This window comes from Peromyscus eremicus, chromosome 2, assembly GCF_949786415.1.
Source record: "Peromyscus eremicus chromosome 2, PerEre_H2_v1, whole genome shotgun sequence".
Lineage (NCBI taxonomy): Eukaryota > Metazoa > Chordata > Mammalia > Rodentia > Cricetidae > Peromyscus > Peromyscus eremicus.
Genome location: NC_081417.1, coordinates 76,894,030 through 76,907,918, shown reverse-complemented (window position 1 = coordinate 76,907,918; position 13,889 = coordinate 76,894,030). Strand labels below are relative to the sequence as shown.

Here is a 13,889-nt window from a genome sequence, read left to right as displayed (position 1 = left end):
GGAAGTGGTGGGAGGGCCAGTGTGGTGGCTTCTGAATGACACACTCAGGAGATTAATCCTGAAGGGCAACAGGAAATCTAAGTTTCTTTTTTGTCTATTTTAAAGAAGTAATGGGGGTTAGGGGCTAGAGAGCTAGCTCATCAGTTAAGAGTACTTGATGCTCAACCATGAAGATTTGAGTTCAGATCCCAGCACTCAAGTTAGGTGGCTCACAAACACCTGTAACTCCAGATCCAAGGAATCCAGCGCCCTCTTCTGGCCTATGTGGGCACTGCACACACATCTGACACATACATAAATAAAATAAGAAAAATTTAAGTGATTGGATCAACTATGTTCTAGAAAGCCCATGCTAAATTGTGTTTATCATGAACCATAGCTTCATTTACTGACTGTTATAATCACATTAATGACTTCCTAACCAAACTTTGTGTATTAGTGTGGCCCACAGGCTGGGCCGAAAAAAAAAAAACAATATTAAACAGTGAAACTGTGTCTAAAAATAAATGGGTTTGCACAGTGTCTAGAATTTGTGTGTGTTCAGCAAGACCTGGGGTTCCTCCTTCTCAGCCCCACCTCCCTGTCAGCCACATTCCTACAGCAGCAGAGCTGTCCAAGGCCCACAGGGCCCTCTTCCTGAGAAAGCAGAGGACATTGGACTGCAGGTGGCGGAGTCTCCACTCTGGAGATCTCAGGTTGAGTGTCAGTCAAGGAACGGATTTGAACTTCAAGCCCCTAACTTAAAGTCTCCCAAGGACGGAAATGGTCTCAACTCCACAAGTTTGCACTAGAAGGACAATATGCCCCACTTTAGATGCTGCTCAACACCCTTACCAGGCCACAGCAGGAAATCTTTGGAGCCACAGTCTGAGGGATGATTATGGGGGGGGGGCGCTGAGGGGGAGTGGGGGGCTGGGGGGGGGTCTAAGCAAACTCAAGCTTCTCTTCAGTGGCTGAGTCAGTGGCACCCAACAGTGCCTCCTGCTAGGGCTGTAGACACATCGCAGCCCAGCACTGCTGACCCCTTGGAGCCTCCCTGACAGCTCTGTCATTTTTCTCTCTCACAGACATAACAGAAATAGTCTCTCTTTAAAACGCCAGGGAGAGTACCTATGGGGCTCTTTCCTGTGCCTTGAGATTTTGAGGTAGAAGCAGCTACAGCCCAGCTCAGGCTCACGTGTGCCCCCTAGTGGCTAGAAGGTACAAAGGCCCAGGATGGACCGGCTTTGGAGGAGTCCAGCTGGTCTGAGCCCTAGGTGGTCTCTGCTTAAGTGAGCTGAGATGGCCAGTGTCTTACCATATTTATTATGGTGTTTTGAAACAACAACAACAACAACAACAACAACAACAACAACAACAACAACAAACCTTTAGAAAATAGTCATACAACTTGAATTCTAGCGACCTTTGTCCCTGTAGATATCACTCCTGCTTTGTGACAGCTATTATGACGAGAATGTGATGCTGAGAAAGACGTAGATGTCTGGGTTTTCCAGCTCACATGCTCTGAAGGGTAGAGTTTCCCTCACACCAGGAACTCCCTAATGGAAAGTTCCAGATGCAAAATGATTCACGCATAGGGATCAAAGCCAAAGTGAATAGGATGCCTTAAGCCAAGTTAGAGTTTTTGTAATTCAGGTCCAAAGGAAAACAATGCCCCTTAAGATTTCTCTTGTGCTGTGCTAGACATGTAGCTCAGTGGCAGAAATACTTGCCCAGCATTTGTGAGAATCTAACTTCCATTCCAGAACTGGGAAAATCAAAACAAAACAATTTACCTATAGACTTAAGCTTTTAATTAATGCCTTGAGTCAGAGAGACAACCTGATAGTCCATTTGAAATGTAAATCCTGGGAACAGGGACATAGACTGAACATTCTTTTTCAGAAATGCTTGACGAATTTTGAATTTCAGCTTTCGCAGAGTCTCACATAGCCTGGGTTGGCCTTGGATTCACAACGTTCTAAGGGTGACCTTAAACTTTTGACCCTGTTGTCTCCACAGACCAAGTGCTGGGATTACAGGCTTTGGTTTCAGATTTTGGGATACTTATACATGGTAATGAGATTTCTAGAAGACGGAATGAAAATCTTAGTTATATTTTTCATGTGCTTTATTCACATAGCCTGATGGTAATTTTATACGTTCAATGTTTTAAATCATTTTGTGCATGAAATGAAGGCTCTTGCTATGAAATTTTCCAGTTGTGGTATCATGATGGCACCCCAAGGAGTTTCCAACTTTGGAGCATTTCCAATTTAGGATTTGGGGATTAAGGATGCTAAACCTGTAGGACATAGCGTGCTAAAATTATGTAATATGTTATATATGTACACACACACACACACACACACACACACACACACACACTGTTTGGTGAGACCTTCCCTCTGCCTTCCCCATACTAGGGTTTTTAGGTGTTCACTAGCACAGCCAGCTCTAGAACAATAGATATTCTTACACAGCCCACTTCTTCCTGTTGGCTTATATGCCCCAACACTGGTCATCTCCGTATTTGTCAGCTCCACTCTAGAGGTCATCTCCCTGTCTCTGTCTTTCCTGGCTCCTGAAACTGTTCAATTACCCCATGAAGCCCAAACTATACCCAAAAGTGGTAATGATGGCAGCAGAGAACACGTCCATGAACACTTTTGAGAGTATGATACACTTTTCACAGTAGCTGGGATTATTTTATTCCAGCATTAAAAAGGAGAAAATTGAGAGGAAGTGAGAAAGAGAGAAGAGAGAGACAGAGACAGAGACAGAGAGACAGAGAGATCCAAACACCTGTCATGTCAGTGAGAATTCATGCAGCCTCCTTGCTCATTCAGGCAGGGGATCAAGTAGGGCATCCTGTAAATAGGCTGGGTTAGGAGTCTCACTAATCTGAGATTTTTTTTTTTTTTGAGATTTATTTACTTTTTAAATTTTATGTGTACGAGTATTTTGCCTGCATGTATGTCCATGTACTGCATTCAAGGGGTATCCTCAGAGGCCAAATGAGGGTATAGGATCCCCTGGAACTGGAGTTACAGACTATAAACCATCGTGTGGGTTCTGGGAATCCAACTCAGGTCCTTTGGAAAAGCAGCCAGTGTTCTTAGCTGCTAAGCTGCCACTCCAGCCCCTAATCTGACTTTTATAAACAGTTCTCTGTCCTTTCCTGGCTGAAACACTGGGTACACTATACATCCCTCAGTTTCACTTGTGAAATACTGGCAGCTATGGATCTGAAACTAAAAATTATGAAGATTAAATGAATTTGAGTTTGAAACACTAAGGATACTGCCCACTATGGTAAAAGCACTGTTTAAAGCTTTGTTCTTCTTGTCAATTTCATATAAATATATAAAAATATTTAAAGACTAGTCTGTTAAATGCAGCTTACACTGCTTTACAGGGCAAACTAAAACATACTGGTTAGTAAATTCATATTCACCTTCTCAATGCTGTTCTTTAAGTTTGTGGCCTAAAAGATCCAGCAACATCTGCAAATTCTCGGGTCAAACTGAATTTTCAGAGAGCATGAGTCTTTATCAATTCAATACTTACAGGAACACTAAAGAATGGATATTGGCTTCGAGAACGGTGAATGGCGACTGGATACATGGGTGAATATCTACATTTAAAATAACTGAGCTGGGCTGAGGATAGATCTTGGTGGTAGAACACTTTGTCTAGTATGTGAGAGGCCCTGGGCTCGCTTTTCAGTACTTCAAAGATCAAAATAAAATAAGTTTAAAAATTCCAGAAAATCATATTCAGTTTCCCCATGCAGGGCAGGCTTGCATGCTTGGGAGGCCATCTAGTGGTGGGCAATGTCACCCCGCAAACTGAGCCAGTCTGGAAACTGTCCCTTGCATGTTTGGTCATGGATGATGACTTGGGAAGACAAAGTTCATTTTATCGAATCAAAATGTCCTCAACCTGATTGGCTGTGAGGCTTGAAGCTCACCTTCTCCACAGCTCTAGGCTGCTGCTTCTGATGCCGCCTCTGACTCGGACACGGTGACCTCAGGGTTTGTGAAGTGACTTGTTTTATTTGTGTTCTGGTGTCCTGGCACACCCATTGTTGGTACACTGTCTTCCTTAATCCTGCCAAATTCAACCTAACGTAGTACACTGCCCAGCTGGTTCCCAGGCTGCCCTTGAATTATTTCCCCGACCTTTGCTCTAATGGCAGCACGGAAGCAGATTCCTAGCTTCACCAGTGGGTTTATTATAACTCTCAAACTCTTTTTTTCTCCAGACAGGGCTTCTCTGTGTAGCCCTGGCTGTCTTGGATCTCACTCTATAGACCAGGCTGGTCTCAAACTCACAGAGATCCACTTGCCTCTGCCCCCCAAGTGCTGTGATTAAAGGTGTGCACCACCACCACCTGGCTTATAACTCTGATACTCTTAATAATGCTGCCTGATCTCTAGGCTAAATTCTACCTCTCTCCACTCAGCACCCAAAGCCCTCCATGACCTTTTCTTATGAGCTTCTTCTTTTGCCTTTTTCTTTGGAACCTTTTTTGTGATTAGGCCTGAGATGACCACCTTTAAAAGGCTAGAAGGACCTGTGAGAAGAACCACTCTATGGCAACCACTGTTGTCATGGGAGATGCACTGTGTGAGCGTAGAGACACGCCATTCATGCTTCCGTCTCCAAGCTTCCCTTCCTCTCCAAGAGCATCTTGGCCCCATCAGCCGTTTGTAGCAAGTGACAGAACTGGGAATAGCCAAGTGGGCCTGGTCTGCATACGGCATCCACAACACCCTACCGACACTACCAGCTAAGCTCTATTCCCACACGCACATGGCCACTGGTTCCTAAACATGACATCATACCACAACTCAAATCCAACTCTGGAGCTGGCATCTTGCTTGGGGCTGGAAGAGACCAAAGCCTTGCTGAGGTGCGGGAAGGGTCTTCATTTTCTAGGCTGGTTCCTTCTAATATTGAACTTCAGCTCACACCCCAATGCAGCATTTAGAGTTTATGTTCTCTGACCCTAAAGTTTCCTTCCAGTTGAAACACATTGAACTTGACTGTTTTTTGTTTGTTTGTGTTTGTTTTTTTTTAATGGGTCAATCATGCTGTTAAAATATTCTAGAATTTATCATCTAAGATTCTAGCTTTGTGTGGTGGCTCATGCATATAATCCCAACACTTAGGAAGCTGAGGCAGGAAGCCAACCATGAGTTTGAGGCTGGCCTAGACCAGATAATGAGTTTCAGGCCAGTGTGTGCTATAGTATGAGATCCTGTCTCAGAAAAAAAAAAAAAAAGAAGAAAAAAGGTTCTATGTAGGGACAAAAATGCCCTGTCTCAAGTCAAGAGTAAGTTCATTCTAAAACTGAATTACGGGATGTATGTGCCCAATAGACCCCTATTAGTAACCTCAATTCCAGCCTATGTCCAGAAGCTTCAGGACAGCCCTGAAAACCCAAAATTAAGGAAGAATGCAGAGTCGTCTCCCACTGTGACTGTTTCCATCCCTGTACCTCTAACTTATTTGGGCACCAGTGTAAGCATTTGATTAACATTTACTAGGTGAATGAATCAATCTTACTAAGATTAAACTCAGCCAACCTCCAGGGAGATAAAAGCCTAGATCTTAAGACTCTAAACTTCTACCCCAAGGACAGATACAGCATCTCTCAGCATCTACTGAATGCACATTCCATCTGCTGGGTGCCTAGGCCGAGGGAAAGAGCTTCACCTTTCTCGCAGCACCTAGCCACTGGTTCCCACGATGCTCAGTGGGTCCTTATGTAATAATTCCAATCCAAACAAATGTTACATCAACACTTCTGAGCGATGTGGATGTTTTTGTCCCAGCTTCTACATAAATTAAAACCATGCCAATACAAACATCTCCTTCCTTTGGTTCCCGTCATGACTAGACATCAATCAGAGTAATAGAGGCAGGTATAGTAATCCCAGCTCTCAGGAGGCTGACAGGGGCCTCAACAAAGGATGAGACAAGGGCCCAACTTCCAGCTGCAGAGAGAGATCTACACAGCATTTACACCCAAAGCACCTGGGACCATGTTCCTTGCACTTCCTTTTCTTCCTCCCCTCCGTAAATACACAGGAAAACTCTGAGCCAGAAAGTATACTAGGATCTGAGAGTACAAAGATGAATGTTACATTCTCAGTATCTCCAGGGGACCTAGGCTAGCAGAGGAAAGAAACACGGCTTCTCATGTGCTGATGTAGTAAGTTCTGAGCTAACAATGCCTTTGGGGAACATTAAACCAGGCTTAAACCATGAAACCACCAGGGCTTACAGAGAGAAGCATCTGGTTTTCCCCCCCTTTTCTTTGATTTTTTTTGAGACAGGGTCTCTCTATGTAGCCCTGGCTATCCTGGAACTTGCTATGCAGGAGAGACTGGCCTCAAAATCACAGAGATGCCTGCCTCTGCCTCCCCAGTGCTGGAAGTAGAGATGTGCGCCACCACCCTGGCAAAAAGCAGTAAGTAGCTTGAAGAATGAGCACTGGTTAGCCAAGAGGGCTGCAGCTAATGAAAGTTCCTGGATCTAGAGGCAGTCTGTCCAAAGAGCAGGATGCACAAGGAGTTGGATACCTTCAGGGAACTGCAGATGGTGCCTGAGTGGTCAGTGATGGGAGGACCACGGGAGGACAGAGCAAAGAAGCCGGCAGAGGTCCCATCTTCAATGGTTTTCTTAGCCACACCGGGGAATTCAAACTTCATTTCATGGCCCAAGGGGAATAGAGAGAGGGTTTTAAGGGGGACAGTGACATCATGAGGCATAAACTTATCCTTCTGGAGTAATCGCAAATCATGATGGAGGACTGGACTCAGGCTATGGCAATATGAAGGGGCAAGAGCCAAGAATTAAAGAACTCGGCATGGTATAAAGTAACAGATTAGATGTGTGTGTGCGCATGGGGGAAGGGGAGGTTAAGGGTCAAGGACAGTGCCCCAATTTTTGTCTCAAACAACTCTGTGGATAGTTATACCATTTCAATGAAATTTAGCACCAACAACAAAAAACCAATTAGAGATCAATGAACTTACTCTTGCTTTGTGGTACTTAAAATCAAACCCGCGACTTGCATGTATGAGGCAAACTACTCTACTATTGAGCTATGCCCCAGTCTTTAGGTTTTTTCCTTTTTGTTTTTTTCTTTTGCTTATTTGAGGCAAGTCTCACTTAACTAGTCCTGAGTGATCTGGAACTCATCCTCTTTAGCCTACCAAGTGCAGGGATTGCAGGCTGGTGCCACCATGTCCACCTAAACTCAGGGTTTAATATGTGGACTTAGCACGCAGGCACACATACATATACATAAAGTTTTGTAATCTTAAAAAAAAAAATCTGTTCTAGTGGAAAGTTCGAAAGGAAGGAAAATGTGTTGAGTTATAGGTGTTTGGGGATCATCCGAAAGGCAAGGACAGGAGGCGAAGCTGACATGAGGGACTGAAGACGAAAACTGAGCTGAAAGACTGTTCCCACTGCCAAAGCCACGGCAGCCAACGATTTCCCTCGGAGATAACGAGGCCGTTATGAAGCAGACAGTGCCGAGATAGGAGCATCAAAGGACCAACAAACATTTCACGGCTGGAGAGAGGGAGAAGGCACAGCAAGTCAAGGATGCTGTGGTTCTGAAGACCAGGAAGAGTGTGTACTGCATGAAGAAATAAGGGCTGACTGCTTCCATCTCAGTCAACCAAGATCCAGATTCGAAAATCTCCATTGTACTTAGCCACTAACCTGTCCCTGGTGACTTGGCAAGGATAGGTCATTGACAGGTAGAGAAGTGAGTGGGAGGTGGAGACCGGAAGTCAGGTACAAGGAGGACACGTGCTGACCAGTAAAGACGGGACAGAACCCGTGGAATCTGAAGGTGGACAGCGGCCTTTTTAAAAACAAGTTGTCATTGCAGACAGGTGTTCCCTAGGACCTTGACAAAGTGCAGTTTTGAGTTTTTGTTTTCTAATCAAATTTGAGATTTTTTTGAAGGTTAAGTAATTAAACAAACAATGGTACATCCTGACAAAAAGACATTCATCTCCTATGACTATGAACATAAACTAGTCCGGGCAAGAAATATTTCCAACATCCATAAAGACACAATTATGAATTCAGCACTCAAAAGATCTGTTTCCTCATCAATACTGACGGCCTGGATAGAAAATGTGTGAGAGCAATAGGGTGTACTCAGTGTGAATGCGCAGGTCAAGTTGTCCTTGGAGTTGAAAAGTTGGGAGCTTGACCTGGGTGCTGCTCTGACCTGGGGCAGATGGGAGGGGGACACCTGCCGCAAGGGAGGGTAGACACCACTGCTTCTCTGTGGCCTTTCTGCTCATCTTGATATTCCGTTTGTTTTTTAAGTGCATCTTTGTATTCTTGTTAGAGAACAGAGAGAGACCTACAGAAGACTTCCCTATTAAATCATCCCTTCTGGGTTTGTGATGTTATCAGAGTTGTGTCTGCATCCATTGGCCACAGGGTACACATGGAACATGAGTGCCACGTTCCTGAGATAGGAGAATTCTCCTGGTGACTCAGCAGCTAAAGGAGTGTGCTTTGAAGAAGCCAGGCTTAATATCGTCATTGTAGACTCTTTCGTCTCTATTTATTTACTTACTTATTCATGCAAGGGTGGGGACTGGACCCAGAACATTATGCATTCTTGACAATCACTGCACTGCTGAGTTACATCACCAACACCACCCCTTTTATGCCTTAAGAGAAAAGTATGAAACCCTGAAAACGTGGGTGTAGTCTCACCTGAAGGCAGAGGGTAGAAGGAGCCCCCACATGAACTTTTAAGCGTCAGAATCTCACACAATGAAGAGCTAAATTCATTCTTCTTCCCCAGACCAACTTCTCTCTCCAGGCTCCCTCCTACAGCCTGACAAAAATTCTTGGGATGTCTCCAGGGAAGAGAAATCTTGTTTGTTTACATTTATAGGCTCATTTGGGACATTCACTCATTTTCTCAGGATCACAAACCAAGATATCTGCAGGGCCAGTGTTAAAACATCAGCATCTTAGGTTTCCTCACACTGCTTAACTGTTCTGAATTCCTGGGATGGGAGGCTGAGATGGTCCACATTCCTATTCTAGAACAGCTCCTCACACCATTCATAGGACTCCAAGGTGGATTGTGGGGATCTGGGGGCTGCGGTTCTGCTGTGGCATTGACTCAAGGCAAAGAATGGAGGCTTTGAAAGAACACAGAGGACTTGAGTTTAGTTTGTAGGAAATGCCTGGCCAGCTGGGCCGTTCTGAGATCCCTGTGACTTCAGCCATGCTCAGCTTCTCCACCTTTAAGTTGAAAGGTAGGAGAGGGGATTCGTTTTTGAGATAAACAAAAGAAGTATAAAATAATGACAAGGGCAATATTGCAACATTTAGGAAAGGAAAAGTGATTTGGGGCATATAGTCACCTTTCTGACATTCAGTTTGCAGCAGGCACACTTTTTAAACTTTATGTGGTCACTAGAATTTATTACACTCTGTCACAGCTGATGCTTGGCTCATGATACAAGCATCTCACTGTGTGATTGCGACAAAAACCCACTTGTCTCTTCCCTCTTCTGTTAGATGGGCCCATGGGAGTTAGAGGGGCAGCCGAGTGGTACAGCCTTTACTTATAGCCCTGGATTCAGTCTTTAGCACAGGGGAGACAGACCACCCACTTCAGTGCCACAGTCACATCCAATTTGCATAAAGAAAGTTTTCAAATGCTTTGATCATGATTCCCATCCCTTGATTATCACAGAATGATACAGACTTGCCTAACCAGGAAAGAACCCATGAGTCATACATATAAAAAAAATAACTAAGCTTTAAAATTCTTTGACAATTTCATTCATGTATACAGTGCATTTTGGCAATTTCCAACTTTTTAAAAGAGCTACTTGCTGAAGAAATGTGCATCTCTTCCTCATCCAGTCCGGTCTGTGCACAGCAGTCAGCTTTCCTCTCAAATCCGTCTACTCCATTGTCCCGTTTCTTCTGCGCTCAGGGTTGTTCTTTTTCAGCTTCTATCTTACCTGGCAGGCTTCTCCTGGGAGAAACAGCCCTGGAATTCCTGCTGAGGAGTGAGTGAGTGTGTGTGTGTGTGTGTGTGTGTGTGTGTGTGTGTGTGTGTGTGTAAAAGACAAGAGCCTTCCCAGGGCCCCTTGGCAGGAGGGAAGCTGGGCAGTGCTCTGGAGCCTGGAGCTGCTTCTCATCTTTCCTCACAGGGCACTGCCACGGCCACCTTTCCTTGATTCATTTTCACTCTTCCGAGAGGAGTTATCCCACCACTCCACACTTGACGGGAGACTCATCCGAGCTCCTTGGTGCCCCTTCTCCATCACCTCAGGCCTCGCATGAGGTGGTTCACGAATGAGGTAGAGTGAGAATCTTCATGATCAGCAAGGATAAAAGTAGCCACGGATGCTTGTACATAGTGCTGCTGCCCCAGGACGTGGACGGGGGACCAAAGAGACAGAAGTCTTTTCAAGGAGTGGCATCTCCCTGCCTCGTGTGGTGCTGCATCTCCTAATGTCACAAAGATGCCATGTGGTTCATCTAGAATAACTCAATGCCAATGACATCTAGAGTGGTCTGGCCCTGGCATGTAGAATCTGGCTAAGATAGCATCATAGTTAGTTTCAGCTGTCAACGTGACACACCTAGGAGGAAGGAACCTCAGCTGAGAAACTGCCTCCATCAGACTGGCCTGCAAGCATGTCTGTGGGGCATTTTTTAAAATTACCAATCGGTGCAGGAGGGCACAGCCCACTGTGAGCAGTGCCATCCCTAGACCTGGGCTACCTAAGAAAAATAACTGGTATGGAGGGGGGCAGAGACAGGCAGGTCTCTATTGGTGAAACTATTAAGGCCACTCCACGTAGTTAAAAGGGAGGTTTGGCTACCCAATACAGGTCTCTATGAATTTAATGCCAGCTTGGTCTATATATTGAGTTCCAGGCCAGTCAAGGCTACATTGTGAGCCCCTGTTTTAAACCAAAATCACAACCCAAACCCAAACCAACCAACCAACCAAACAAACAAACAAACAAACAAAAAACCAGGAGAACGAGCCTGGGAGAGAGTCCGTAAGCAGTGTTCCTCCACAGCCTCTACTTCAGTTCCTGCCTCTAGGCTCCTACCTGAGTTCCTGCCCCGACTTCCCTCAGTGATGGACTGTGATGTTAAAGTGTAAGCCAACTAAACCCTTTCTTCCCCCAGGTTGGTTTGGTCAGTGTTTTATCACAGCGACAGAAAGCAGACCAGCACCGATGGCAGCTCTCGTGCCACACAGCACAGCAAAAGCGACATTCCGATTGAAGTGTTCCCGTAACGCCCTGGGCACCAGCAGTCTTCAGACATCACCCCCTTCCCCTTTGTCTTTCTCCACTTGAGGAGAACAAGATGAGGATGCCCAGAGTAGGTTTTATTCTAGTAGAGATTCTGTTTCCAAGGAGACAAAGTGGCCTGGCAGTAAGACAGGAGATGCTCTGGTCAGCAGGAAGCAAGTGGTCCCATGAATCCTGTGGTTTTAGAAAGGCCACATGCAGGCCTCCATTCCTTAATGCTCTGTTATGCAAATAAAACTGAACATGTGCTCAGTATGTTTAAAAGAAAAATCTCAAAAAGGGAATGAGAACTGCAAGTGTGGGAAACGCGCTGCTAATTCACCTGCCCCTACTCAGCTTTGCCGGGACTGCCTGTCCCTCTGCGGTCACTCGCTCGCACTCACTGCCAAGGTTTACAGTTTCAGCTTTCGGTGAGGGAGCCTGGAAGTCCGAGGCTGCTCTGGGCGGGAGAAGGAAGAGCAGTGCATGAATGTGCTAAGGAATTGGATCCTGCAGATGAAGGGGGGTTTTAGCTTCTGTATCCCATCTGCTGCCTGGAAGGGTCCAAGTCTGGACCTAAGGGCAAAGAGAAGCTGGCTCTGGGCCTTAGTGATGGAGACATCCAGTCTGCCTGTTTATGCTGGTGCAGTCCCTTTCAAAGCTTACCTTAGACTCCTGTGGGCACTGGACGGCTATCACCAGACCCAACTGTAAGACAGTCATGTTGTCACTGGGAAGGACTGACACCATGTGCTGCAGTTTGGATATGGTCCATCCACAAAGGTACCTGTTTTGAGAGTCTAATCTCCCATATGACAATGCTGAGAGAGGGTAGGACCTTTAAAGGGCTGGGTTCAGGTACATTTTGTTTAGGTCACTGGGAGTTCTGCCCTTTAAAGAGATTAAGGTATTTTTGTGTGGAGATTCTGAGTTAACTACTGTAAAAGTCAGGTATTATAAGAAAGTGAACCTGGTTCAAGGATCATTCTCCAATTCATGTCTGCTGTGGAATGTTCTTTATGTTAAGTGTGTTGCTCGATTGGTTAATAAAATAAAACACTGATTGGCCAGTAGCCAGGCAGAACGTATAGGCGGGATAAGGAGAGAGGAGAATTCTGGGAAGTGGAAGGCTGAGGCAGAGAGATGCTGCCAGCTGCTGCCATGAAAAGCGAGATTTAAGGTACCGGTAAGCCACGAGCCACATGGCAACTTATAGACTAATAGATATGGGTTAATTTAAGATAGAAGAACTAGATAACAAGAAGCCTGCCACGGCCATACAGTTTGTAAGCAATATAAGTCTCTGTGTATTTACTCAGTTGGGTCTGAGCGGCTGCGGGACTTGGCAGGACCCGGAGAGAAGAGTGAGAAAGATTTATCCTGACCATGGCCCAGGCAGGAAAACTCTAGCTACACATGTCTCCCCCACCCCATTTTTCTTTATTAAGAAATTTTCTACTCACTCTACATACCACCCACAGGTCCCACTTCCTCCCTCCTCCCATCTCCCAGCCCTCCCTCCCAAGCCACCCCACATCCCCACATCCCCCAAATCAAGGTCTCCCATGGGGAGTCAGCAGAGCCCAGCACACTGAGCCTAGGCAGGTCCAAGCCCCTTCCCACTGTACCAAGGCTGTGCAAGGTGCCACACTACAGGCACCGGATTCCCAAAAGCTTGTCCATGCACCAGGGGCGGATCCGGATCCCCCTGCCTGGGTGCCCCCCAAACAGTTTGAGCCAAACAACAGTCTTCCATGTCCAGAGGGCCTAGTCCAGTCCTGTGGGGGCTCCACAGCCACTAGTCTACAGTTCATGGGTTTCCCCTAGTGTGGTCGGTCATCTCTGCGCTTCTTCCCCTCATGATCTCAATGTTCCCGCCTGCAGAATCCCTCCTCTCTCTCATCAATTTCCGATTCATGTCTTAGCATGGCATCTCTTCTTGCACACACTCCTGCTGTGCTGTCATCTGATGTGAGGTCATCAAAGGATCCTCACCAGAATTGGTACCATGTCATTTGGTGATTTTGTGTGTGTGTGTGTGTGCCTCTACAACTCTTTATAAAGTATCCATCCCTGTCCATTTCATGCATTGCATTGTAACAGCGGAGTAATACTCTATTTCACACACTCCTTCAGGATGGATGACAAGTGAAAAGCATGTAAATATTATCAACAGAAGGGTCAACACTTCCACTCTACCAAGAAAGTAGAAGGGTGAGAAATGATATTACAAGCTATAGGCACACAATGCTTTCAAATTAGAAAAGTTGGTCGTAGAGGAGAAACTTGGGGCATGTCAATAATAAGCCAAAAGGCTTGGAATCAACTATCAAAGAAGTTGACTTTGCCAAAGTCCTTCAACTGCAGCAGCTGTCTGAAGGTTGGAAAACTGCAAACATTCTTCACGTTAGGCTCTTACATGGGCTCTGTGCATGAAATGTGCCCACCATCTTCACAGTTCTGGATTCTAAGTTACTAGACACCAGACAAGGTGATGTGGATGTAGTGTTCTCAACCTTCCTAATGCGATGACCCTTTAATACAGTTCCTCACGTTGTGGTGACCTCATCCATAAAA

At 45.6% G+C, this 13,889-nt stretch overlaps 1 protein-coding gene across 5 annotated transcripts in view; it reads right to left on the bottom strand.

The window, feature by feature from the left end:
• Window positions 1-13,889, bottom strand: part of Palm2akap2 (PALM2 and AKAP2 fusion) — a 339,394-nt gene that overhangs the window by 227,615 nt on the left and 97,890 nt on the right. The gene's annotated exons all lie outside the window — the stretch shown is intronic.